Source organism: Canis lupus, chromosome 8, assembly GCF_048164855.1.
Source record: "Canis lupus baileyi chromosome 8, mCanLup2.hap1, whole genome shotgun sequence".
Lineage (NCBI taxonomy): Eukaryota > Metazoa > Chordata > Mammalia > Carnivora > Canidae > Canis > Canis lupus.
In genome coordinates, this window is record NC_132845.1 from 22,287,821 (window position 1) to 22,315,649 (window position 27,829).

The window sequence follows — 27,829 nt, forward strand, 5'->3', positions numbered from 1 at the left end:
CGAATCAGAATTCTGGGGTGGGTGGGTAAGGGACCCCTCCAGGTGATTCTAGTATACATTGGTCTCTACCCTTCCCAGGGTTTTTTTCTACTCAACATCCTTTTTTATGGCTGCTCCTTATAATATCTGTTTACCGTTAATGTTTTCCCTGCTCATTCAGATTCTAGAAGGATTGCCTAACAAGGCCATTAGGTGGTAATTCCACCTGCCCCTAACCACATGCCTCTTCTGTGTTTCACAGGCCGGGGAATGCTCCCTGTGTCCCCAGCCCCTACTGACATGTGGAGCTTTGATTTCCAATCTGCTTTCAGCTAGGTGCCCTGTTCCTCCTCCACACAGAGTCATGGATTACATTAACTCTTCTCAGAACATGTGCAGCAAAGGCCATCTTTTACCTCAGGCAATTCTGCTATCAGGTCAGCCTTGTGTACAGCCACTGTGGTCAGCTCAGAGCAAAAGACAGGGGTTCCAAGGAGGCCAAAACCACCTTCCGTGAGGAGAGACTCTTTCTGCCTGGAATCAGGCATGGCTACCACATGGTGCAACCTCTGAAATAGAACCATTCCTCTCCCCTTTTGTGGTACCTTTTTATTTTGGTATAATTTTTCTCTCTTTTAAATATTTACTTATTTGACACAGAGTGAGAGAGAGCACGAACAGCCAGAGGGGGCAGAGGGAGAAGCAGGCTCTCCACTGAGCAGGAAGTCCAACTTAGGGCTCCATCTAGGACCCTGACATCATGACCTGAGCCCAAGGCAGATGCTTAACCAACTGGGCCACTCAGGCACCCCTTTATTTGGATATAATTTCAAAGTTGCAGAAAAATTGCAAATATGGTGGAAGGAAATACCTAAGGTGTACCCTTTACTCAAATTTACTCATTTACATTTTGCTCTTTCAGTGTTACTGTTTTCTTTTTTTAAGATTTTACTTATTTGAAAGAGTATGAGTGTGTGAGCATGCACAAGCCGGGGAGAGAGGCAGAGGGGAAGGAGGGGCCATACAAGCAGACTCCATGCCCAGCACTGAGCCCAATGGGGGGCCCAGTCTCACCACCCTGAGATCACGACCTGAGGCAAAACCAAGAGTCTGTCCCTCAACCAACTGAGCCACCTGGGCACCCCTCTGTTTTTTCTTAACTGCTTAAAAGCAAGTTAGAGACTGTGCCTCTTCACCCCTCAATATTTCCCAGAATGAGAACATTCTCTCATATAAATAGTACAATTGTCAACTTTAGGAGCTTCGGCATTGATAGAACACTATTTAAAACACAGTCCAGGGATCCCTGGGTGGCTCAGCGGTTTGGTGCCTGCCTTTGACCCAGGGCGAGATCTGGAGTCCGGGGATCAAGTCCTGCATTGGGCTCCAGGCATGGAGCCTGCTCCTCCCTCTGCCTGTGTCTGCCTCCCCCGCCCCCTCTCTCTCTATCATAAATAAATCTTTAAAAATAAAAATAAAACACAGTCCAAATTCAAATTTCATCAGTTGTCCCCAAAAATGTCCTTTACATCTATTATTTTTTTTTCCCCAGCCCAGAAACCCATTAGAGATCAGTAACGTGTTACATTTAGTTGTCATGTCCATTTAGTCTTTTTTAATTTGGAACTGTTCCTCAGCCATTCTCTGAGTTTTTTGACCTTGACATTTTAATTTTTTTAAGTAGGCTCCACTGCCAGCGTGGAGCCAACACAGGGCTTGAGCTCACAACCCTGAGATCAAGATCTGGGCTGAGACAAAGACCCAGATGGTAACCCACTGAGCCACCCAGGTGTCCCTGGACCTGGACATTTTTGAAGGCGTTAGCTACTAAATAGCCATTTAGTAAGACTGTTCCTGAGTTTAGGTGTATCTGGTATCTCAGGATTAGATTAGGTAGGTTCTTTTTTTTTTTTTGGCAGGAAAATCATGGGAGCTGTTCTACCCTTCTCAGGGTGGCCTAGCAGGGGATCCGCCAGGCGGTCTGTCCCAGGAGCAGCTAGGTGAGCTTTGAGCTCTGGAAGGGCAAGACTCGGTCCTTCGTGGAGGCCGCCCTCTGCCGGCCATTCCCAAAGGCGTGGCTGCTGTGCCTCCAGAGAAGGGACTGACAAGAAGCGGGAAGTCCTGAAGTACAGACCCTGACACTTTTATGGGTCGTGAGACCTTGGAAAACTTAGCCTTCTTGAACCTCATTTGCCTCATCTGTAAAAAGAGGGTGACAGGGATCCCTGGGTGGTGCAGCGGTTTAGCGCCTGCCTTTGGCCCAGGGTGTGATCCTGGAGACCCGGGATCGAATCCCACGTCGGGCTCCTGGTGCATGGAGCCTGCTTCTCCCTCTGCCTGTGTCTCTGCCTCTCTCTCTCACTGTGTGCCTATCATAAATAAATAAAAATTAAAAAAAAAAAGAGGGTGACAGCCCCTGCCCTGCTTCGCTTACAGGGGGGTTGAGTGTGAAAGGGTCCTTAAATGTGGTCATGTGCTCCTGTCTGTCCTGGCTGCCAGGACTCCGCAGACCCAGCCCCGAGGTCCCTGAGCACCAAAGCTGCTCTCCCAGACTCACGCCCACGACCGGCAAAGCCCCAGTGAGGCTCATCCGTGGCTGCCAGAGCAGAGCTGCCTCCACACCTGAGGCTTCTGTGAACAACAGGTTCCCCATGAATGGTGCTGTGAAGGAACTCAGGGAGGCCTGGGCTCCATCTGGGGAGAGGGTGTCCTTGTGGGTCCATGCACCCATCCTTACACCAACATCCTCTGGCTGCAGCCACACTGCTGCTCCCAGCCGGGTGGAGCTGGGCACTCCCCAGTGGTGGTGGCCCAGCGGGTGCCCTCCTACCCCCACCAAACCCACCAAACCCACCAAATCTGTGCTCTCAGCACCTGAGACTCCAGGCTCTCACCTGCGCTAACCCTGGGGAATTGTACAAACTCTGTTCTTACTCAGACCATAGGTCTCTCTCCATATTTTCTTTGGGTCCTTCTGACAAGCCTTGGTAACCCCATATATATTTTGTCCTGACTGCCTGCCTTCTTTCCTACTTTTCAATAAATAATGATTGAGCACCAACTATATGCCAGGCTTTGCCCTGGGACTCCCTGGGGGGCAGGATGCACACTTGCCCCACAGAGCTGATAGTTTATGGGGTGATGGAGACAAGCAGAGCAGCAACTATATCACAAATGAGATATCCCTGTGCTTTCTGAGGCAGGCCTCCCATGTCCCACGTGAAGCAGAGCCACACTTAGTGCCTCCCACATGGCCCAGAGCCTCCTTGTTAGGGCTTCATTTTTTTTTTTTAATTTATTTATGATAGTCACACAGAGAGAGAGAGAGAGAGAGGCAGAGACACAGGCAGAGGGAGAAGCAGTTTCCATGCACCGGGAGCCCGACATGGGATTCGATCCCGGGTCTCCAGGATCGCGCCCTGGGCCAAAGGCAGGCGCCAAACTGCTGCACCACCCAGGGATCCCAGGGCTTCATTTTTATTCAGTGTTCTCCCAGGACACCAGAGAGATTCATTTTGTAGGCCCCACGGAGAAGCTCAGAGAAGGAGAATTATGAGAAATAAGTAGATCAAGAAAGAGAGGAGAGAAATATTTCTCAGCATAGAATTGATTAGTTGTTTCTTTTCTTAAATTTACTCTTCAAAAAAAAATTTACTCTTCAGAGCAGAGGTATCTGTAGTAGTAAATTTGAGCTATTCTCTGGAACATCCATGGGCTCATGAGGTTTGGGGATCTTCGGATTCTTAAGAACTGGTCAGTGAAAGGAGTTCTGTGCCTGCTCAGAGGAATGAGTGTCACACAGACAAGCGTAGGTTGACTTACAAGTGGACTTCACTTGGTAAAGCTGGTGCCCAGGCTAGGCTGTGGGAGGTGAGGCCGGAAGGCGCTGGCGGGTGGGCAAGCAGCCCCAGCAGGAGCGAAGGTGAGCCTGCCCAGCTTCCCCTCATCCAGGGGACAGAGGAAAATCACTTCCCAGGCACAGGTGAGGTACCATTGGCTGACCCATCTGCCTCACAGGCTGCTTCTCAGGAAAAACGAACTCGAACACGGAAAGGGCCATGTACCATTTGTGTAAAGATGCCCTATATGCAAACAGATGCATATGGAACATGTTTGGGCCAGAAACATGAATAAGGAGTCACTTTACAATGTAATTTTGCTGCGGTTGATTAGGGAGCCAACGTGCTTGTCTCCAATTGGAGGCGGCGAGTTAGGACAGAGTGCAGATTAAGCACCCATGGTCAGGGCCTGTGTTGGATTTATACTGGTCTGTTCACACCTGCCCTGCTTCCTCACTCGTGCGTATGCTCCATACGCAAAGGATGCTGGGGAAGAATGTGAATGGAGCTGTCACAAATGCATCATTACTTCTCAGAGAACAAGTGGGTGAATAATTAGGTCATCATGTTCTGCGAAGGGATGAATGCTATTTGGGAAAGTACACTAGGAAATCCCATGAGGGTAAGGACTATACTGCCTTGTTCACCACTTTATACCTAGAGCTTAGGACCACACCTGGGCCATTCTAACCATGTTAAAAAAAAAAAAAAATTGCTGCTGTGGAGGCCCGTCATGACCTACTTGATTCTATTATCATAGTGTAACTTCTTCTTCTCAGGAATTAACAGGAGGATAGAGTTCATGTTTTCTCGTGACCATATGCCCCGAGCAGTACTTTGAAATGAAGCTGCAATTTCCAGTTTTGTTTTAATGGGTAATTCACAAAATCCTTTAGAAACTCAAACTGTTTAAACAAGTGATTGATGGTAATACTGACAGCATTTAAGCTGTTGCCAGCTGAGTTCTTGACTGACAGTGTCAAAACCACCACCATAGCCAGGGCCGAAATAGTCAGGAATGCAACAAAAATGAAGACAGAACAAAATAAAATCCCCTAAACTATCTTAGCTATAATTATACAAACAGGTAGTAGCTTGAATTTTGCTTAAGTCCTGAAACTACCTTGAGGGGCAGGTGAGCAAACAGTACATTAAGAAACCAAAAAGAAGTTATAATAATAAAACTAGTTTGTCCTAAGCCTCGGAGGGCAATCTTTCCAGACTGTTCCACATCTGTTTTCCTGGTCCCTTCACATCCTGTTAAACCAACACTATCCTGACAATAGGAATCCCTGCTGTGACTTTATGGTAACTCAGGAGGTCTTGACTAGGCTGGCTGTGTACCTAGGCCGACAGTCCACTGCTGGAGTTATATGGCTCCAGAGCCATATCGCCTGGGTTTGTATCCCAATCTGCCACTTCCTAGCTAGGATCTGAGCAAGCTGCTTACCTGGGCCCCTGTGTCCTCATCTGTAAAAGAGGGATAACAGTGTTATCAATCATCCATCAACTATTTATTGAGGACCTATGATGTGCCAGGCATTGTTCTAGGTGCTGGGCATAAAGCAAATAATCACCATCAGGAGGCTTACATTCTAGTGGAAAGACACAGACAGGTAATGAAGTAAATATAGTATGTCAGAGTGATGAGTGTTATGGATGGGAACAAGACGGGAGGTTGAGGAATGGTGGTATTTTCTTAGAGCACTAACATGCATGTATGGGGTGGGGGAGGAGAAGAGGGAAACGGAGAGAGAAAACCTCAAGCAGACTCCGCGCCCAGCACAGAGCCTGCATGGAGCTCAGTCTCATGAGCTTGAGATCATGACGTGAGCCAAAATCAAGAGCTGGACACTTAACTGACTGAGCCCCTCCAGGTGCCCCAGAACTGTGGTTTTTAAACCACATGGTAAGATGACCTTGGAACACAGACCCAGAAGATGCTGTGATGATTAAATGACCGAGCGAATTTAAGCACTTAGAACAATGCTTGGTACATAGTAAAGCTAAGTAGTTGTTAGATGTCAGGTATTTATCAATGTGTGGATTTTTTTGTACATGTCCGTGTTGGATGACCGTTAACCAGTTCATACTGCCTGCTGTAACTAAACCCCTTGCAAAGGAGCAGCTTCTAACTCAACCTGGGGGCAGGAGCTAAGCAAGGCTTTTAGGAATACGTGTGCTTGACCAGGGTGGTAATGGAATACGTGTGCTTGACCAGTGGCTGGAAGAAGAATGGGGGGAAGGGCCAGGGACAGGATGGGCAAAGGCACCAGAGAACAAAGAGGGTTCGGATCATCTCGAAGCTTTGATATAGCTTGAGAAAGGCATCTGGGTGTTGTTGACAAAGATAAGGCCCAAGGAGCAGGCCGAGACCAGCTCATGAAGTGCCTTTGAGGTCCTGCTACAGAGTTTGAGTTTTCTCCTGCAAGCGGGAGGGAGTCATCTGTAATGGACACCCATGGTTACCTACCCATCAACCAGTCTCCACTCACACTTTTCTCCTTGACTAACAGAACCCCTTTCTTTGGTCAGAATACTGACTCCCCACATGGTCCTGGGCTTCTCAGAGACAACCATGGAACTAGCATTCCCTCAGCAGTGACTTAGGAGGAGACCCACGAGTCCAGAGAGCAAATTCTCTGGGGCCCTGGGAAGGCTTTCCTCCCTGTCAGATACACAGCTGCTGGGAGTTGAGGGGTCTGCATGCAGCAGCTTTTGGTACCCCAAAGGGAGCTGGCCTGGGAACAGCAGAGCAGAAGGAAGGGAAGCGCTGGGGCTCCCAGGCCTGCAAATGCTGACTTTGCCTCCTGGGGACCACCTTCCCCAGCTTTCTCGTTGGGTGAGGTGGTTGGCATCTTTTTGGCCACGCCAGCTGAGTCAGGGATTTCAATTTCTTAGGAGTCACGTGACATTAATATGTTATAAGGCTTCCTCTAGGAGTACAGGAAGGTGAGTGAGGGGAAGACACCAGCAGAAGGAACACCAGTTAGGAAGCAGCTGTGTCTCCTTCTAGAGGCATCCGCTCTCAGAAGCCTTCCTTTCTCTTTCACCGCTGAAAGGTGAGACTATCTTGAAAAATAGCGAAAAGAAAAAATACAGAAAGTGTTTACAAAACGGAGTTAGTAGTGACCCACAAAAGGACTGACTGGGTTTCCGCTCTGTACTTACTGTTGCCACCAGAGTGGAGAACACCTGGTTCTAGGCAGCCTCCATCCGGCTGGGAAGTGACGAAAACAGAAAGAACTGAGGAGTCTGCTGCACATACCTACAGAGCCGTCTCATTGTTCACTTGCCTATCACTTCTGACTAGAATGCAATCTCGAATCTAAACTAGAATGCAAGAGATCGAGACACTTTGTCTTGTTTGCTCTGGTCTTAGTAGACGTTCAACAAATGTTTGTGGAATGAACAAATGACCCTGGGGCCATCACCCCAGGCCCAGCCCACGTGGCCCGGCCACTTGCACCCCTGCCCTCGTATGTGTTCCCTGCCCAAAGTGCCCTCGCACCAGCCCTGTGAACCATCCCTGCCAGGGCGTTTAGGATTCCTGAAGAATAAAATACTATGGACAGAAATAACTCCTTTCCACATTTTCCCTCAGAATTCCCAGTGCTGCTGCGCCTGTCTCCGTGAAGGGATGTTTGGCAGCTGTCCTTCTGGCTGGGGCCAGGAGCAGGGGCTCACCCATGGCTAGCAAGGGTTGGGCTGACCCCTTCAGCTATGCGGGCCTGTCCTTTCTTCTGTGCAGGGCATTCAGTCTGAGAGGGCCAGGCCAGGCTGGACCCCTCCAGGGAGGCTGAGTGCCAGGCCTCTGATAACAACCCTCCGCGTGGAGAGGAGCACAGCCCAGGAACCAGCTGCTCTTCTTTCCCACGATGGCCTCCCTTGCTCTCACTCCTGTGTTCCTGTGTCTCCTCCTGGCGAGGGTCCTCTTCCTCTCTTGGTGGCCCTCTTCCCCTCCTGCTCGGCCTCCTGGCTTTATTCCTCCTCCCAGCCTTTCTGTCACACTAACCTCTTTGTCTCTGCTCCTCATTCCTCACAAATGACAATTTCCGTGTGTGTGTGCATGTGCACACGTGTGCGTGTGCGTAGTGCGCCCTCTGTAAACCTGAGGCTGCCCACCCGGGCCTTTCCTCCTCCTCATTTCCTCTGTCTTAACAAAAAAGGCACCTAATCCAGATTTAAAGTTTCCTTCGGGACAGATGGTTCCGTGTGCCCAGGTGGCCCGAGGCCCAACCCTTTCCATGGGAGATCTCTGCCACCCTGAGGCCCACTCTGTGACAGAGGCGCTATCAGACTGGGCCGTGAGCCACACGCCTGCCGTCTGCGTGGAGCCTTCCCGCCTCCTGCGGTCCATCCCAACTACTGCCTGAGACCTCTCGGTGGCATCCGTCAGCTCTGGGACAGATTCCCTGGGTGATGGATAAGTACACGACATTATTTCAACACCCAAGGTCAGGGAGCCAGGATACACAAAACCCCACTCAATGATATAAGGGACTGGCTAATACAAGATAAAACATTTGAGTGCTAAATGCATGTCCCCGAATTCACATCAGGGCTGCAGTCTCCTTTCCAGGGCTGTCACTGCAGGGCCTCCACCTTAGCTGGCAGCCCACCCCCCTTAGCATGCCAGCATCCCAGCACACACACACACACACACACACACACACACACACGCACGCACACTCCCCACAGGCAGCCTGGCCTCCAGAACTAGGCCTGCCCGCTCACTCCGCTCTGCTTGCAACCTCCCTTGGCTGATTCTCCTTCCTACATGAAGGGAGGTAAGGCACTTTGCAGGTTTAAGCTCCTCCCAGGTAGAGCAAAGCAACCAAGGTGTTTAAAAGTTAAGGCCTCTTCGGAGAGAGAGCCAGAGGTCCTGAGAGAGTACTATTTCTTCTGTGGAAAGCCAACAAGGCCCTGCTCCCTGGCTTCCTGCGTTCTCTCCCTGCCCCTTCCTGGGGGATTGAGGATGGCCCTTTTCTCTGTCCTTTGGCGTCAGCAGCCACCGTCTGGGTGCTTCTACCAGGAACGGAGGAGGGCACGCAGCAGCAGCGGGGGTGGGGGGAAGGAGGCTGGTTTGCCTCTCTTTGCCCCATTGCCGTTCTGGGCAACTCAGCTAACCTGGCCCCTCCCGATGTGTGCCTACTTTGGGATCCAGCCAGAAGCCTGTTTCTGCCCTGTTTGCCCACGTGCCAGCCTTTCTTAGCGTCTGTGACCACAGCTCCAGACCAGCGGAACCATCGCTGGGTTTGGGCTGGATTCATTTTCCAAAGCTTTACAGAGAAAGAAAATTCTCTCTTAACACATAGAAGGAGCCCAGTAAACATGAATTTGGTGACAGGAGGGAGAGAGGGAGGGAGGGGGAAGTCTGCTGTCCACTGCCCAGCCACCTGAAGGAACCCAGAGCCAGAGATTCTGAAGGCTCTTAAGCCAGGGCTCTGGGGTGGGTGGAGGCAGGGAGAGGGCAGAGCAGAAGGGACAAGCTGCCGTACTCCCACAGGAAGGCAACCCAGGGGCTGGTCACTCAGTGTCTGCCCCATAGCTCCCCTGCCCAGGTCCTGGGGACACCAGGGCACTCCTCTTGTCCTCACTCCTGTTGTTTCTCCCTGGGCTGCTCCTCCCTCTCCTCCTCACACTTCCCATTCCTCATCCTTCAAGACCAGCTACAAATGTCCTGTGAGACTGTCCCTCCCCACCATCCCTGCCCAGTCCCTGTAGCTGGGCTCTTCCTATCGGGCTGCCCATCAGCCTTGCTCACAGTCTCGGAGTAGTGCTTGGCTGAATGTATTTGTCTCCACGTCTCTCTGCTTCACGGCCTTGCTCATCCATGTACACATTCATGCCTCGTTCATCCTGCAATCAACCCAGCAGTGACAGACAGACCAGATTCCCCAGGGCTGCCAGGGAGCTCACAAGCTAGTGAGGGAAGTGTAGGCTTAAAGAGGAGTTATAAGATGGTGACTGTTTTGAAAAGGAGGGTTGGGGAGCCTGGGTCACTCAGTTGGTTAAGGGATCCAACTGAGGATCAGGGATCCAAGGCATCTACCTTTGGCTCAGGTCATGATCTCAGGGTCCTGGGTTCGAGCCTCAAATTGAGCCTCGCATCGGGCTCCATGGTCAGCAGGAGCCTGCTTCTCCCTCTCCTTCTGCCCCTCCGCCAAGTATATAAATAAAATCTTTAATTAAAAAAAAAAAAAAAAAGAAGAAGGTCAAGGTGCTGTGGGAGTATTTCAGAGAGGAGTGTGTTTATTCTGAGGTTCGGGTGGGACAGTTAGGGGCAGTCTCCTTAAAGATGGAACATTTAAGCTGAAATCTAGAGAAGTAGGAAGTCCAGAGTGAGAGGTAGAGGCATGTGTGTGTGTGTGTGAGAGAGAGAGAGAGAGAGAGAGAGAGAGAGACGGGTAGAGTCCCAGTTCACACTGTGCACGTGCACGAGCAAAAACTCCACATGGAAAGAGACAGTGTGCCAGGCGGAAGGAACCATGGAAGAGCCACGAAACCAGGAGGGAAACAGCCTGCAGAGTCAGGTAGGAAGAGATCAGGGAATGCCAGGAAAGGCCATGTTCAGTGCCAGCTCCGGAACGGGAGGGTCTCATTTGTTTTTGTATTCCTAAGGCCCCACAGAGCAACAGGTGCTCAAGAAGTGTTTATTGAATAAATAAAGAAGTGAAAACACTTTAGCTAGAGAAACAGAATTTAAACAGGCCATGGACTTATGGCAAGTGAAACAACACCACCTCTCAAGGCCAGCTGTGCCACCATGAGAGCCGTTTTGACCTTTTTGCTGGGAACCCAGGAAGCACCACATCCATCTGATTGATGCAAGAACAGGTTTGTAACGAGTGCCCATGGCATGCTTCGATTTGGTCAGATTCAGCAAGACAAGTGTGCCACTTACCCAAAGCAGGCCCCTCTGGAGCCAGTGGGGGGGGGGGGGGTTAAGTGACATCTGCCAGGCTGGGACTTGACACGGCAGGGAAGGAAGTCTGGAGGACAGAGACCCAGTCAGGGGCTGTCTCGATGCTACTCATCAGAGAGGGGCTTTCTCTGCTACTCCCTGCACTCTTGTGGACTTTGGAGAATCAAAGCATTTCAGAGCCAGGGAGGACTCTAGTTTTACAGATGAGGACATTGAAGCCAGAGAGGTTAAGGGACTGACCTCCAGGCTGGCCCTCAAGCCTCCTGGTTCTAGATCCAACCTCGTATAAGCACATCTAGAGGGAAGAAAGGAGGAGAGGAGGGCGGGAGGGTGAGCCAGGGAAACTAGGAAACACTGCCTTGTAACACACTCCTACCCCGAACGTGTGACGTGTTGAAAGGCAGTAAGAGAGAACCCAGTATTCGTCTTTCAGTGGAAGGCTCACCTCTGGGAGGACAGTGTCCACCTCGTAGATCCAGGATGCCACTGGCAGCACTTGGGACCACACCTCCTCCTACTTAAAGCTGTTCCATCCTTAGCCAGTAGATAGGAGCTGGGATCTGGGACTAAATAGCCGAAGTCTGTCTGAGTCCTCACATTTGTATTACCTCCCAAATCATGTCTCCTTCCTTCTAGTAGTGGCACTCCCGAGTTGTAGCTGGCACATGACTGCCTGGAATAAAGACCACATTTCCCAGCTCCTCGTAGCTGGGTTGCCTCTGTGACTGAGTTCTGATCAATGGCATGGAAGCAGAGGGATCAGGTGCATCCTTGGAAAATCAACGGAGAGCAGTGGTTCTCTAACTGGAGAGACTGTGCCCCTGTGAGACATTTGGTAATGTCTGGTGACATTTGTGTTTGTCACATTTGAGAAGGAGGAAGCTACACTGGCATCTAGTGGGTAGAGGTCAAGGATGCTGCTAAACATCCAACAATGCACAATACCCCCTACAGTAATGAAGTATCTGACCTAAGATGCCAGTAGTACCAAGACTGAGAAACCCTAACTCAGAAAGGGAGAGGGCATGCTCACCTCCCTCCCTCCCTGACTGGAGTGTAGATGTGAAGGCCGGAGTCTGAACTGCCATCTTTGACCATGAGGTCCATGTTGAGGATGATGAAGCAACAAGAGAAAAGGTGTCTGGATCCCTGATGATTCCCCACCTGCCATAGAGAGCTATGGACAGTTCTCTTTCAGACTTCGTTGTCTACAACTGAATAGAGTTCTGGTGCATTTAAGCCTCTGTTGATTAGGGTTTCTGTCATTTAAGCCTCTGTTGATTAGGGTTTCTGTCACTTACAGCTGAACTTAATTAATATACCTTTCCCTCTTGCTCCTTTTTCCATTCCTGTCAACTTACAGTGAGCCCCTACTCACCTAGCCCTTGTTCCTCATCTCTCCTCCATTCATACTCCTCTGTTGCTCCACAGATTATGTGGCAACTATATTCATTCATTCATTCATTCTCAGTTTGATCTATTTTGAATTCTGACACCTGATCCAAGATCCATCTTATTGCAACTCTGAGACTATCAGATCCTGCTTCTTCCAGATTACCACCCAGTCAGGTTCTAAACAGTCCTATGAGTTGGCCATATCATTTGGGTTCTAAACATTTCTTTGTAACCCAGTTTGCAACACGGAGCCACATTCTCCCCCAGACCAGCACTATCTGTAATGACCGGTGTAGTGTGAGTGTCAGCCCAGCTGAATGAAGGCTTGACCAGTGGGACTGGACCCTGGCCCTTACTCCCTTTCCAGCCCTGGTCATATTGTACCTGAAGAATTAATCCATCCATGCATCCATTTGTTCAACACCTACATAAGTTATGTTCAAGGCTCTAGCATGGAATCTGCTATGATAATACCCTGGAGGTCTGTTTATTGTTATTGTTTATCACAGGCTTAAAAATGGCAAACCCTTGGCAACCAAGTAGGATTACCCAGAAAAACAGGGGAAGAGCTGCTCTTCTCTTTATATTTTTTTGTGCCTCCTCTTTGCTAGTGTTGAAGAACTTGATATTTATTAGCTCTTTCCTTTCTGGGAACTTAAAGTCTACTACTGGAGAGCTGAGAAAAAAAATCATGGTGACCCCACCACTATACAAATGAATTCACAGTTTTGCAATCACAACATCAAGGATCCAAGAATAAATCATTTGTATTCAAGAGCAAATATTCCAGAACAAGGAGGGGAATTCAGCCAGTATATTTGCTACTGCTTGCGATTGCCTGCTTGACATCTTGAGAATATAATAAAATGCATAGAATGAATCATTTCAAGGGGAAAGTGGGCAAGGACTAAAGGATAGTAAAACAAAGAACATCCCAGTAGACCTCCATAACCTTCAAATGAACTGGAATATATTATGAATCTAGTCCCAAATTTCTGAATCATGACTGTAAATTTGATGTGGGGTGAAAGCTTCTAGCTCACTCAAAGTAATTTAGTGGGAGAACAAAGATGAATCATTTCAACTGTCTTCCTTTTCAGAGTCTTTGTGGATTGAAGTAGAGAGTGAGACTACAGCTGTCATATTAAAAGGGGGCAGGAATTAATGTTATAGATGCTGCGGAAGCCACCTTCCAAGACAGACCCCAATATTTCTACCTCCTGGTATTCACATCACTGTGTAGTCCCCTCCCACACTCTACTGGAGTTGGTCTGTGGGACCAATAGAATACAATAGAAGTGATGGTATGTGACTTCTGAGGCTAGGTCATAAAAGACCTGTGTTTTTTGCCTTGCACGTGTTCTCTCTCTCTTTCTCCCTCTCTTAGATTGCTCACTCTGGGGGATGCAGCCCTGTAGAGAGGTCAAGTATCTGAGGCCTCTGGCCATGAGCCATGGGATTGGGTCATCTTGGAAGCAGGTCTCCTAGCCCCAGTCAAACCTTCAGATAATTACAACCCCAAACAATCTCACAAGAGCCCCTACATATGAACCACTCAGCATATGCTCCCTGACCCACAGAAACCATGAGATAATAAAGTCTTATTGTTTTAAGGTGCTAAGGTCTGGGGTGATATGTTCATGCAGCAATAGATACCCATTATATCCCTTACTGTCATATCAGTGTATGATAGAAGCTCAGCCAATTCCCGCGACAATCTTGTGAAACAGAAATTATTTTCTCCATCTTTGAGGCGTGAAAATTCAGAGAGGTAATTTCCCAGGGTCATAAACTGCCTCAAAGCTCACTAACCACGCTGCCTCACTCAGCCATGCTTCTTACACTTTCTACCCCCTCCTCCCACTGACCTCCAGGGATGAGCCAGCCTGTCCAGCAACAGGGCTCTCAGGTTCAATGATGAGATGATACCATCACAGGGAGGGCATGGGTGAGGATTTGAAAACTACCCCTGCCTACAAAATTTTTATTCTTACACACCCTGTGAAGCAGTTTTGAGAACTTGGTGGAGACAAAGTAAAGTAAATGGCATTCTAAAGCAATGACAAATAGAGGCACCTGGGTGGCTCAATCAGTTAAGTGATTCTTGGTTTTGGCTCAGGTCATGATCTCAGGGTTGTGAGATCGAGCCCCATATCAGTTCCATGCTCAGTGGGGAGTCTGCTTGAGATTCTCTCTCCCTCTGCCCTCTCCACCTCCCCACTTCACCATGTGTATTCTCTAACAAATAAATAAATAAATAAATTTTTAAAGCAATGACAAATCAACAAAATAACTAAAAAATGAACAATGTTTCTTATTAGAGTCAGAAATCTGATGACAAATAATAAGACCTCCTTTAAGGCAAAGAGTTGTTGGTGTCATCTGTGGGTCCATGGCAGACATGCCATGGGGAAACAGCTGAGGCCCTAAAAGCTTAAACATCTCTGGCTGGAGGGATTTCCTTTTCAACCCATCTGGAGGGCCCAGCTGACGTCCTGATGTAACTGAGGTCATAAGGCCTGTCCCTTAGTCTTTTTTTAAAAAAAATTTTTTTTTAAAATTTATTTATGATAGTCACAGAGAGAGAGAGAGGCGCAGAGACACAGGCAGAGGGAGAAGCAGGCTCCATGCACCGGGAGCCCGATGTGGGATTCGATCCCGGGTCTCCAGGATCGCGCCCTGGGCCAAAGGCAGGCGCCAAACCGCTGCGCCACCCAGGGATCCCTGTCCCTTAGTCTAATTCACGAGAAAGACAGCCTGGAGGGATGGTTCGACCCGTTCTAGAATGGACTCAACCTAGGTTCTGTTGGATATCATTAGCAATATACCTTTTCTTCCCCAATTCCCCACACAGTGGGAAATAAAAGGGCATAATTGCCTTTGAGCTAATGTTTTGGGCCAATAAATGAGATTGACTCTGAGCTTTTTTTTTTTTAAGATTTTATTTTTAAGGGGATCCCTGGGTGGCGCAGCGGTTTGGCGCCTGCCTTTGGCCCAGGGCACGATCCTGGAGACCCAGGATCGAATCCCACATCAGGCTCCCGGTGCATGGAGCCTGCTTCTCCCTCTGCCTGTGTCTCTGCCTCTCTCTCTCTCTCTCTGTGACTATCATAAATAAATAAAAATTAAAAAAAAAAATTAAAAAAAAAAAAAGATTTTATTTTTAAGTAATCTCTATACCCAACATGGGGCCCAAACTCACAACCCCAAGATCAAGTCATGCTCCACCGCTCTACGCTCCATGCTCCACACTCCATGCACTGAGGGAGCCAGACGCCCTTGATTCGGAGCTTTTTGATGTAGTTTTGAGATCTGCTCAAGGATTTAAATTAATGCTGATCACAGAAACCCAGGGGACTAATGAGAGTCTGAGTACCTAAATCCCAAACCAGGGCTTCTCAAACTTTAATGCAAATGAATCACGTGGCAGATCTTATTAAAATGCAGATTGGGTTCAGCCCACTCCAATGCATCCTCTCCCTGTCCCCAAAACTCCCCCCACACATACCCCAAGCCGCATACTGCACCCTGTGAGCCTAATCCATCTCCCTGGAAAAATCCCACACTCTACCCTCCCTGAAGGAAAAAAGAAAAGAAAAGAAAAATCCTGGATTTGGCAGGTCTGGGCTGGGGGAAGTCTGAGAACCTGCATTTCTATCCAGCTCACGGGCTATGCTGATGCCCCTGGGCCATCGTCACCACTGTAGTAGGAACGGGCCGGAAAGCATTTGTTCTTAAACTTGGCTGCCTAGGAGAATCAACTGGGGAGTTAACAAAATAATGCTGATGCCAAGGCCTCACCCCAGAAACTCTGCTTTACTTGGTCTTGGGAGCATTCTGGGTATCAGATTCTGGCTCGCAGCTGAGTTTGAGAATCTCTGGTCTAACAAGCCAGTCCCTGGTCCCTGGTCCCAGGTTGCTAGTCCTCCCTGATTTCTTTCCATGGAGAAGTGGTTGACGGGGCCTGGGCCAATGCTGCTGCCCTCCCATCAAAGGCAGGTCAATGCCTCTTGGAGGCTTGTCAGGATGAAACCCATTCGCATACACATGGAGAACTCAGAATGGGGCCTGGCACGATGTGTTAGTACTTCATTCTTACTCTCAACTGCTAAAGGATTAACATTGGTTAAATTTTAGCAGATGGTTTTTTGGGGCCCAGGAGTGAGGAAGCGCCTTTGTTTATTGAGAACTTGTAAGGAAGAGATGGGGGGGGCAGTTCAAAACCTGCTGCCCCAGGGACCCCTGGATGGCTCAGTGGTTGAGCATCTGCCTTCGGCTCAGGGCATGATCCTGAGGTCTCAGGATCGAGTCCTGCATTGGACATCCCTGCATGGAGCCTGCTTCTCCTTCTGCCTATGTCTCTGCCTCTCTCTCTCTCTCTTCTCTCTCTCTCTGTCTCTAGTGAATAAATAAATAGAACCTTAAAAAAAAAAAAAAAAGACATGCTCACCCAAACTGGGTCACTGAAAGCAGAATTAGGACACTGCAGGTCAACTCCTACTTGCACACGGTGGTTCAGGCAGCATTTATGGAGTGCCCACTGTGTACAGGGCTGGTGCTAAGTCTCGGGCAGAACTGCCTAGAGCAAGAAAGCCAGGGCATCCAGCGTTCAAGAGCTTCTAGTCTACCACAGAAGACAGGCGAGGCACATGGTCACAGAGCATGCCTGTAGGACTCATCCATTCACTTGGCCAGTGCCAAAAAGGAGCCTGCTGTGAACTAGCCACAAGAAGGCATGGTTCCTTCCCTGCAAGATGCCTATAGTCAGGGAAAGGAGACAGAAAACCAAATAGAAAATTATACAGCTTCCCAGGTGCTTTGCAAAGCCAAAAGTGGGCCCGTCCCCCGACAGAAGGATGTATGGGAATGTTCTTGGAGGAGGTGACATGGGCTGATGTATTCAAGCTCTACAGCCTCCCATTCTTGGCCCCACAGGCTCTCTCAAGGAAGTCTCTCCTGACAGGTCAAGGCCGTCTCCTGTTTGACTTTGCTCAGGATTGCAAGGTACATGGGAGCAAGGGCAGCATTTGTCTCCTTCACCAGTGTCTCTGGAGACTAGTGCAGAGCCCAGCTCAATGGGTAAATTAATAAATGAGCTATTTGCAGGCTCAAAGCCTGATCAAACTCAAAGACAGGTCAGGCTTGGCCTCTGTCCAGCCATCTCGCCAGCAGATGGTGACTGCCGCCTACAGGATGGTTCTACATCCTTCCCGAGCTCTGCTTGGAAGCCTGCTCAGCAGCCCTGTCAACCCAGCCACAAGGTCCAGAACTGGTGTTCCCCACCCCCCCCACCTCACCCCCCCGCCATGATCCACCTGCTTCCACCTCAGTTTCCCTTCTGACTAGACCACTCCTCTGAATACCAGCCTATGAGCCTGAGACTTTCAACGTGCTCTTCCCCAACCCTTCCCTTTGGGGCCTGGATGATGTTCCATTTATCCTCAGCTGTGATTCTTGTCCTCTTGAGAATGGGATGATGGCATACAACCACAGAACTGACTCTGGCACTCAGTACCTTGAACCCCAGTAATCTCCACTAGCACCTGCTACAACCAAGGCCAAGTTAGCTGGACCCTTTTCCACACCATGTCCTGGACTGCTCAGCCTCTACCATTTGGCTAGCCTGTCCTGTCTTCTTCCTCACATCCCCAGGCTGTATGCTAACCTCTTACACACTCTGGCCCTAGGTTAGAGTCTTTTCACATGCAGCCTTGCTCCCTGAGTCCCCCTCCTCAGATGTAATCTCTCTTTTCCCTAGGGTCCCATACCACCTGTACCTCACTTGGAGACCTCTTGCCCTTGCATCTCAGTTCTTAGTGTACCTGGGGTCATTCCTATTAGGCTGTAAACTAGGAACGTGTCTATTTTCTTTGTATCTCAGGTAGACATTTAATGAAGAGATGAAAAAGCATAGAAAACACCAAGCACAAATTAAATGAAATTTAAGGGTCTCCCAGACCTTTGGGCTCCACCTCACTCAGCCAGCACACCACCCCTAAGTTCATCATTCTAAAGCTCAGTTATTCTAAAGCACATGACAAAAGTAACTTGTAGCTCCCCATTGCCTGTAGCATTAAATCCATACTCCCCATCCTGAGTCAAGCCTGCCCCAGCTGCTTTGCCACATCTGGCTTCAATCATTAACTGTCCAACTCCGTCTCCTGATGCGTTCAACTCCGCGCTCCCAACTGTACCTCTATAAGGGCCTGTTTGCCCCTCTTTTCTATCTAAATGTCTAGATTTCTTCATCCTGGAAAATGTTACTTTCCTTTCCTTATTCCCGTCTTGCCACCTATGTAGTTTGATAATTGGTCTGGCTAATAACTCGGTGCTAAGATTTTTTTTTAGGATGAAAATGGCCATCATTTATTTTTTTTTTAAGATTTTATTTATTTATTCATGAGAGAGAGAGAGAGATGCAGAGACACAGGCAGAAGGAGAAGCAGGCTCCATGCAGGGAGCCCAACGTGGGACTCCATCCCAGGTCTCCAGGTTCAGGCCCTGCGCTGAAGGCGACACTAAACTGCTGAGCCACCCGGGCTACCTGAGAGATTTTCTTTAATAAAAAAAGCCCTTATTTTGAAAAGCCCTGTGGTTGCACAAGTGAAAATAAGAATCCACCAAAGGTTCTTGGGACAGGACTATGAGGAAATCATGAAACTAAAGGTAAAAGCTTGCCATTTTCAGACTGAGAAACTGGGTGTTCCGTTTAGTACCAGATATGATATATCCCGCCCAGTAGGAGCTGGGTGGGGAGATGGATAATGTTTCTCGGGTTGCAACAAATGTAGCTGATGCTGTACCTGAACTTCGGTTTGTTCCTGCAGGGTATGGGATTTCTTCATTGAGAGTTGCTTGCTAATAATAATAACAAACAGTTGGTACACACTTACTATGTGCCAGGCCTGAGATAAACCCTCTCAAGGATCAACCCCTGTAATCCTCACAACTTTGGTGTTTCTCAGATGAGGAAAAGAAGGTTCTGAGAACCTTACAAATAAAAATCAAAGCCAGGATGTGAACACCAGAGTCTGACTCCATAGTCTTGTCTTCCAACTCTCAGTATCTTTGTTTTTTAAATCTCATCCTTTTAAAACTTCTTTTTGGGGTATGCTTTATAATGAATATAGTAATACATATTTATTACGTGGTAGTGCCAACTCAAAAACCTTTTACTGGTAGGGGTGCCATCACACTTTGCCATTTGTTTTCATATGCTGTATTGCATTATTTGCATATTGTTTCATTTTCATTGGTCATATTTCTCTCAAGGAACTTGAAGTCTCCTTGGAGTGGGTCTTAAACTTCCACTCTGTCTCCCACAGTAGGCCCAAGTATATCCTCCCTAAATACTCCCGGAATTGAATTAAACCGATATTCCAATGACCTTCTTCTTCTGAAGCAAAGTAAAGCTAGTGAAAATATATAACGGTATAGATTTCTAAACCTTCTGAGGCAGGCTGAGGATGCTAACAAGCACTGCAAATAGAACAACGTGGTAACTTAAAAATAATTCTGCTATACAAACATGAAAAGTGTTACTGCAGATTCCCTGAGGTACATAACAGATTTGAACTTTAAAACACCAAAATGAAATTGTATTTAATTTAGGGCTTTGGTGTTCAGGAAACTCAAACTGCCTCGGGTGATCAGCTTGCTTGGAGGTGGTTATAGTGTGTGCTTTGGCTCCCTCTGCGGGCAGGAAGGAGGAGGATTTTTTTTTTTTTTTAATTTTTATTTATTTATGATAGTCACACAGAAAGAGAGAGAGAGAGAGAGGCAGAGACACAGGCAGAGGGAGAAGCAGGCTCCATGCACCGGGAGCCTGACGTGGGACTCGATCCCGGGTCTCCAGGATCGCGCCCTGGGCAAAGGCAGGCGCCAAACTGCTGCGCCACCCAGGGATCCCCCCCCCTTTTTTTTAATTTGAAGAAATTCTTAGTTCAGGTTGTATAATGGATGCTATCTACTGTATGTACTGCCTGAGAAAATTCATTTCAGGGTTAGGGAAGGTTTAGAAAATCTACGGAATCTTTCTCCTTTGATGGCAACTAAATACACATTTCCATTCCTTTTATATGCCAATGTTGCGAAAGGTTTTGGTCTCAACTAGTGAAAGGAATCAAATGCCTAAAATGCTTTAATTCAAGTGGAATTAGGGACACACACATCTTTCCCCAGCACGTGGTCTCTTTCCCAATGCCCCCTTCCCAAAATTTTATATTACAAGTCTAAATTGTTACTTAGGGGAAATCCCTGGGTGGCTCAGTGGTTTAGCGCCTGCCTTTGGCCCAGGGTGTGATCCTGGAGTCCCGGGATCGAGTCCTACGTTGGGCTCCCTGCATGGAGCCTGCTTCTCCCTCTACTTGTGTCTCTGCCTCCCTCCTCTGTGTCTTTCATAAATAAATAAAATCTTAAAAAAAACATTGTTACTTAGGTCAATGAGTGATCGTGTGGGAGCCGGCTCCAGCACTCCCAGACAAGATTCCTGCATACGGTGTTCCCACAGCCACACAGCAGCACTGAGCCATCTCTTCCCCTGTTCCTCCATGTTCAACTCCACGGACCAGTGAAGACTCTGAGATGCCACCAGTGCCTGGTACATTGCAGTGTTCGATAAAGACTGGTTTACATCAATATGATTTACAGTCATACACTATTTTACGGGCTAATTCTGCATATGTGAGAACTCCTTGATGTATGCAAATCATGTGTTTTATTTCATTAATCTTTTCAAAGGGGACATAACAATGTTCTACACGAAATGTTTGTTGTCAAAAAAGAAAAAAGAAAAAGAAATGTTTGTTGTCCAGGAATGTTACTTATCTTATGGTGGAATGAACCAGGCCTGGTAGCAATCAGGGTTTTGCCGCTCACTGTTTGGAGAGGCAACCCACCCACAGATGGGCCCTAACCGTCTTTGCACACTCTTGCCAGCTCCTCTAAGAATGTAAGACCCTGCTCACTTGGGCCATTTCTCAGGCGACTGCAGTGAGCCAACTGAGGGACGAGGGTGTCTCCCCACGGGGCAAAGAGAAGGCTTGCTTACTGCTTGCCCATCATGGCGCGTCCCCCAAGTTCAGCATCCCTTTCCTGCAATGCGACCCCCTTTGTGTGCAAGTACCCATCTGGGCCCCTCCGCTTCATTCCTGTGAGAACCGGGGTGCAGACGACCTCCACCGTGTCGGCACCCTGGCTACTGCTTCCGCTGTAACCGGTCCTCCTTTCGGACGCAGGACTCTCGAGGGCGCCGTGGGCATCCACGCACCTGACAAGCTCACCTGTTGGCCTGCAAGGGGAGATTCTTCACAGTTCTCGATACTTCCTAGCGGGGTGTCCCTGCACAAGTAACAGCGTCTCTCAGCTGCGGGGCCCCTTCTGAGGGGGACGACGGTGCCCACCTCACAGCGCTGTGGTGCGGATAAATTAGCTTAGAATAGGGGAGACGCCTACCACACTCGGGTCTTCCCGGGAGCTCCCCTTCCCTCTTCAGGACGGCGGACACTACTCTGTTCGGGCGCTGCGGCGGGTCGTTCGGGCTCGCGCGGCCTGCGGGCCCACCTCGAGGGCGCGCGCGGCGCGGGGGCCGCAGCTGCCGGGGGCGGGGCCTGCGGAGCCGCGGGCTGAGGGGAGCGCGCGGCTCGCCGGGCCGTCGGCAGCGGTTGCCTAGCAACCACGCAGCGTTTACTTGGAGCGTCCATTTCCAGGGGCCTGGGGGCCGCGCCGATGGGGATTCCTGCGCCCCGAGCCCCGCCCCTCCCCCCCCCGCGCGCGACCCCCTCACCCGCCTGCCTGGAGGCGACCCCGCCGCCGCCCGGGGAGGCCCCGCGGCCGCGCGCAGCCGCACTCGCAGGCTCCCGGCGCTCCCACGCGCGCGGCCACCCTCGCGGCTGCCGCCCACGCCGAGCGCCCGGCGCGCGGGCTGGGGGCGGCTGGCGGCCCCGGGCGAGCCCTCGGAGGCCGCTGCGGCGCGGGGCGCGTCGACCCCCGCAGGCCCCCAGGGCCCGGAGGCCTCCGAAATTCGGCTCCGGGTCTGTGGGGGGCGAAATGCAACCCACACCCCGTTTTACCGAACCCTGCGCAAATAAAACACGCACAAGCACGCACACAGACGCCGCCGCGGCCCGGCCGGGGAAGAGCCGGGACCCGCCAGCGGCCGCCGCTCGAGATCGGCCGCTGAGAGGTGCGACGTAAGTGCCCGGCGCCTCCGCCCGCTGGTTCCGCCTCGCGGCGGCCGGGCCCGGGTCCGGGTCCGGGTCCGGGTCCGGGTCCGGGTCCGGGCGGGGCGCGGCCGGCCGCCGGGGAGAGCCGGTAGGCGGGGGCGCTCGGGGCAGGAAGGGGCCGGGGCCGGAGAGCGCGGGCGTGGTTTGTCCCGGGCAGGCCGGGGGCCGGGCCGTGGCCGCCCTCAGATCGGCGGGGGCCGGGGCCGGCGGCGAGGGACGGCCCCTGCGGCTCGCCCTGGGTGGCGGCGGCCCGGGCTGCGGCGCCCTGGCCTCGGCTGCGCGGACGGGCGGCCCGGGGAACGGCCGAGGGGGCGGTGGGAAGGGCGCGGGGCCGTCGCCTCTGGCTTAACACAGCAGATGCGCCGAGACTCCAACAGGTGGCTCCGTGGCGCAATGGATAGCGCATTGGACTTCTAGAGGCTGAGGACATTCAAAGGTTCCGGGTTCGAGTCCCGGCGGAGTCGCAGTTTTTCCCTCCCCCAAAATTTATTTTCTGACGCCATCATTTTCCTACTCCCTCTTTTTTCCCCCCAGACGGTTGAGCTGGCCTCTGCTCCGCCGCCCTTTCTCCTCCTGCCCGCGGCGTCGGCGGCCGCTGCGCAGCCGGCCGGCTCCCAGCCCCGCTCCCTCGGCTCCGTGGCTCGGGGTCCGGGCCCGGCCAGGCCTCGCGGTTCGGGCCCAGCGGCGGCCCCCGCGCTCCCGGCGAACGCCTGGTGGCCCGGATCGCGACCGTGACTCCGGGGAGGCCGCGGGAAGGGTGAGGGGCCTTGGCAGCGCCTCGCCCTGCGCCGCGCTCCACGGACCGACCCTGCAGCCCTGCAGGCTTCAGAGTCCTCACTACCGGGGTCCTGCCCCCCGAGTGGGGTCCTGCACTCGAATTCAGTCCTAAGGGGAGGGAGCCCAGGAATCTGCATTTTTTAAAAATTAAAATGCACGCTGTTCTCGCGCAGGATTGCAGTGCGTTGAGGTCCGAGGTCCACCTGCGGGTCAGCTCTTCCAGGCCAGCACCGTCATCTGACGACTCCCAGGTTTGCGCGGGATTAGGGTCCCACCTCTCTAAATGCGAATCAGTGAAGGCACGAGTGAATGGGATTTTCAGGATTCAGTGTAACGCCCTCTCTGCCAAAGAATGCAGAATCCAGAATTGGCAAAAAAAAAAAAAAAAGGTACAAAGAAAAGTAAACATCGCTGTTGTCCCTGTATCTGACTTAGCCTTGCAATTCTCTCTTAAAAGCTATTCGTGAAGATGGTTGCTTGGAAATATTTTCAGATTTATTTTAGGCACATGTCACTTTTCTTTTTTTTACATGTCACTTTTGCATAATATTGTCTCCATGTTGGTGGAGGTTGGTAGAGGTGACACACGATTGGTCGTAGGCTATGCTTTTTGACCTCCTAACACAGGTGGAGCTGCACTTGTTCCGTTGTGAATCTGTACATTAATGATTCAGCAGCCCCCAGTAGTTGGCTCATTGAGGCATAAAATATTTTCCTGTTACGATGCTTCGGTGATCATGTTTGTTCTTACACTATTGTACTCAAGTGCGAGTGTACCTGTGGGATGGATTCTAGGAAGTTGGATTGCTGGGTCAAAGGGTAGTTTGTGCGTTTTTTATAGATCTTGCCACACTGCTCTCACAGAGATTACACCTGATTGACCAGCGCTGTGCAAGAGTGCCCATGTCCTCAGGGCGTGTGACTTACCAAATAGGTGAAAAATGGTGGCTGCAGTGTCAATTCATGCCTTTTATTATGAAAGAAAGCTGAGCATTTTTAAAAATTTTTACTTATTTATGATAGAGAGAGAGAGAGGCAGAGACACAGGCAGAGGGAGAAGCAGGCTCCATACACCGGGAGCCCGACATGGGACTCGATTCTGGGTCCCCAGGATCGCGCCCTGGGCCAAAGGCAGGCGCCCAACCGCTGCACCACCGAGGGATCCCTGAGCATTTTTTTCATAGGTAGACTAATTTGTATTTCTTTTTTATGACATATCTATTCTTAGGTTTTGTTCATTTTTCTATTGCATAATTGGTCATTTTCTTACTGGTTTGTTGGAGTTTTTTTTTTTTTTTTTTACATATTATGGAAACCAATGCTTTATGATATGTGTTAGAATTGTTCTTCCTCAATGTATTTGCCTTTTGATTTCGTATGTGATATTCATATATTTGGATTTATCAAACTTTTTATGGCTTCTATGTTTGGGGTTATTAGCACTCATTATTAAATAATTTCATCATGTTTTATTTTAGTGTTTTATATGGTTTTATTTTTGTACTTAAATCTTCATTTCATCCAGAATATACTTTTGTATAAGGGGTGAAGTGGGAATTTGGTCCCAGAATTACTCGTAATGAACACGTTTCTTCTCTGTACTCATTTATTTGAAATGCCACTTTTACCATTTTCTAAATTTCCATTTGCATTTGGGTTTTGGGATTCTCTATTCTGTTCCGTTGATCTGTCTGAATTCTGATTCACCAGAACTGTGTTTCTATATCTAGGGGGGCCAGTCCTTTCTCATAACTTTCTTTGAAGATTTTTTTCCCTCATCTATTCTTGAATTGTTTTTCCCCACATAACAACTAGCATTAATTTAGCATTTGTTATATACCAGGTAATGTTCTAAGTGCTTTATATATTTTTAAGGCATTTAATCCTCCTGACAACCCTACCAGGTAGGTATTATCCTATCCCCCTTTACGAAAGGAGCGTCTGAGACAAAGAGGTTAGGTAACTTGTACAGGAAGATGCAGCTAATAAGGAGCATGCCAGAATGGCTGGGTCTTTGGGTAAAACCATAATTCTCCATTGTCTTTTCACACGGGCCTTAGTTACAGCTAGTCAAGTTCTAATCTTAGGAGATGTTTATGTTGGATTCATGTTTTTTACAGGTTAATATAGAGAGAATTGAACTATGTTGCATCTTTCTATTCAGAGCAGCAGGGGCAGGCAGATAACACACATGCTTTCCCATTTATTCAGTCCTTCTATGCCCTTAAAAAGTATGTTAAATACACACACAGACACACATATCTTATTAGTTAACTTTATTCCTAGATAGTTTATCTTTTTTGTTGGGATTTTTTTCTTCCATTATATTTTATAAATGATTATGGTTTGTATATAAGAAGGCTTTTGATATATATATATATATATATATATATATATATATATATATATATATATATAAATAAATTTATATCCAGCCATCTTAATTTAATTATTTTACTATTTAAAATGATTTTTCAGCTCCAAACAGTGGGATACCACTTCACATCCACAAAGATGGCTGGAATAAAGATAGACAATAACAAGTGTTGGCAAGGATGTGGAGAAGTTAGAACCCTCATAGTTGCCAGTGGGGATGTAAAATGGTAGTCTCTTTGGAAAACAGTTTAGCAATTAGTCAAAAATTTATACAGAGTTATATAACCCAGCAATTTCACTCCTAGGTATGGTATATACCCAAGAGAAGTGAAAACATATGTTAAGACAAAAAATTGTACATGGTTGTTCATAGTAGCATTATTCTTAATAAACAAGAAGTAGTAGCATTATTCTTAATAAACAACCCATATGTCCATCAGCTGATGAGTGGATAAACAAAATGTGGTGTATCTATCCAATGGAATATTATTTTTTTAAAGTATATTTTTTAAATTTTTATTTATTTATGATAGTCACAGAGAGAGAGGCAGAGGGAGAAGCAGGCTCCATGCACTGGGAGCCCGATGTGGGATTCGATCCCGGGTCTCCAGGATCGCGCCCTGGGCCAAAGGCAGGCGCTAAACCGCTGCGCCACCCAGGGATCCCCCAATGGAATATTATTATTCAGCAATAAAAATGAATGAAATACTGATTCAGGTTGCAACATGGATAAACCTTGGAAACATCATGTCAAGTAAAAGAAGCCAGTCATAAAAGACCACATACTGTATGATTCCATTTATATAAAATATCCTAAATAGGCAAATCTAATGAGACATAAAGTAAATTAGTTGTTGCCACGTGCTGGGGCTAAGGGGAATGTGAAATGACTGCTAATGGGTATATGATGAGATTTTTGGGGAGTGATGGAAATGTTCTGGAATGAGTAGTGGTAACTGCACAACTCTGCATATCCAAAAACCCAGTATACTGCACATTTTTAAAGGGATAAATTTTCTGGTATGTGAATTTTATCTCAATTTTTAAAAGGAAAAGTAGTTTTTTCAGTTAATTATGTTGTATTTTCTGGAAACATATCACCTACCCACAAATAATTATGTTATTATCTTTTTTTCTAATTCTTAGGCCTCATTATTATATCTCTTGTAATAGCATTTGATAGTATCTCCAGAAAATGTTAATTTTTGGATAATGGTGTCAGTGGACTGAATTGTGCTGCTTCTGACCATTATAGGAATGCTTCTCCATTAAGCATGATGCTAGCTTTTGGGATTGGTGCACATGCATTCATTCATACACCCACACACACTTTATCACATTAAGAAACTATCCCTACTTGTCAGTAACCTATGGAGGTTTCATAGGTTTCACAATATTAACAGATATTGTGCAGTGTATTAACAGATTTTCTAATAATCAACCCTTCTTGAATTCCTGAAATGAATCCTACTTGGTTGTGATGTATATTTATTTTAGTATTCTAATATTTTGCATTTTTTGTGTATTTAGAAAAATTGACATTTATTTATCTACCATAAATGCAGCATTATTTAAAATGACCCCAAACTAGAACAGATGGTAACGGCTTATAGTGAATATTGTGTAATGTATAGAATTGTCAATCACTGTGTTGTACACTTGAAACTAATATATGCCAACTATACTCAATTAAAAAAATAATGAATGTTTGAAGAAAGTATAATAGAGCCATATAATTGAATACAATGCAGACCTTTAAAAAAGGAGGACTCTCATGAATAAATACATCTTTAAAAAAATGAAGATGTATATATGCTGCTATGGAAAAATATCCAAGACTATATGAAAAAAGCTAATATGAGAATGAGCATGTTTAACATGATTCTACTTGTGTTAAATAATGCTAATAATGATAGTAATAACGTGTGTATTACTATGATCTCATGTGCATAGAAACTTTCTGGAAGCATATATAGTTAACAGTGCTGGAGCAGGAGGAGCAGTGATGTGAAGGGATGGAAGGCCGCCTTTTTAAACTTATATCTCATTATAATGTTTGAATTTTTTCAAAATAAGCCAGTCTTATCATTGTAATAAAAAAGTCAAGTTAAAAAAAAAATGGAAAACAAAACCTATTACTAATGATGAAAGAAAAAAAAACATTTTGTCTATTCCTAGATCACTTTCAAATGGGCAGCTCTGATACTGCTTATCCACTGAAGATTTTCTGAATTGCATTCAACATTTATTGACTCCTTACATTTTACAGTATGCTGGATCTCAGCCATAAGTGTACCTTTTAGGAGCTCCCC

General features: G+C 48.1%; 1 long non-coding RNA gene and 1 other non-coding gene across 2 annotated transcripts in view; one reads left to right on the top strand and one right to left on the bottom strand.

Moving 5' to 3' along the window:
* The window catches only part of LOC140637975 (uncharacterized), a 78,930-nt gene extending 57,183 nt beyond the window's left edge, over positions 1–21,747 (bottom strand). The window contains exon 1 of the long non-coding RNA XR_012035090.1: positions 21,423–21,747. This is a non-coding gene — a long non-coding RNA (uncharacterized lncRNA). The remainder of the gene's footprint in view (positions 1–21,422) is intronic.
* A 996-nt stretch (positions 21,748–22,743) lies between these two features.
* TRNAR-UCU (transfer RNA arginine (anticodon UCU)) lies at positions 22,744–22,828 on the top strand. Its single transcript is given in 2 exon segments — positions 22,744–22,780; positions 22,793–22,828. It is a non-coding gene; the product is annotated as a tRNA-Arg (tRNA).
* The last annotated feature ends 5,001 nt before the right edge of the window (positions 22,829–27,829 follow it).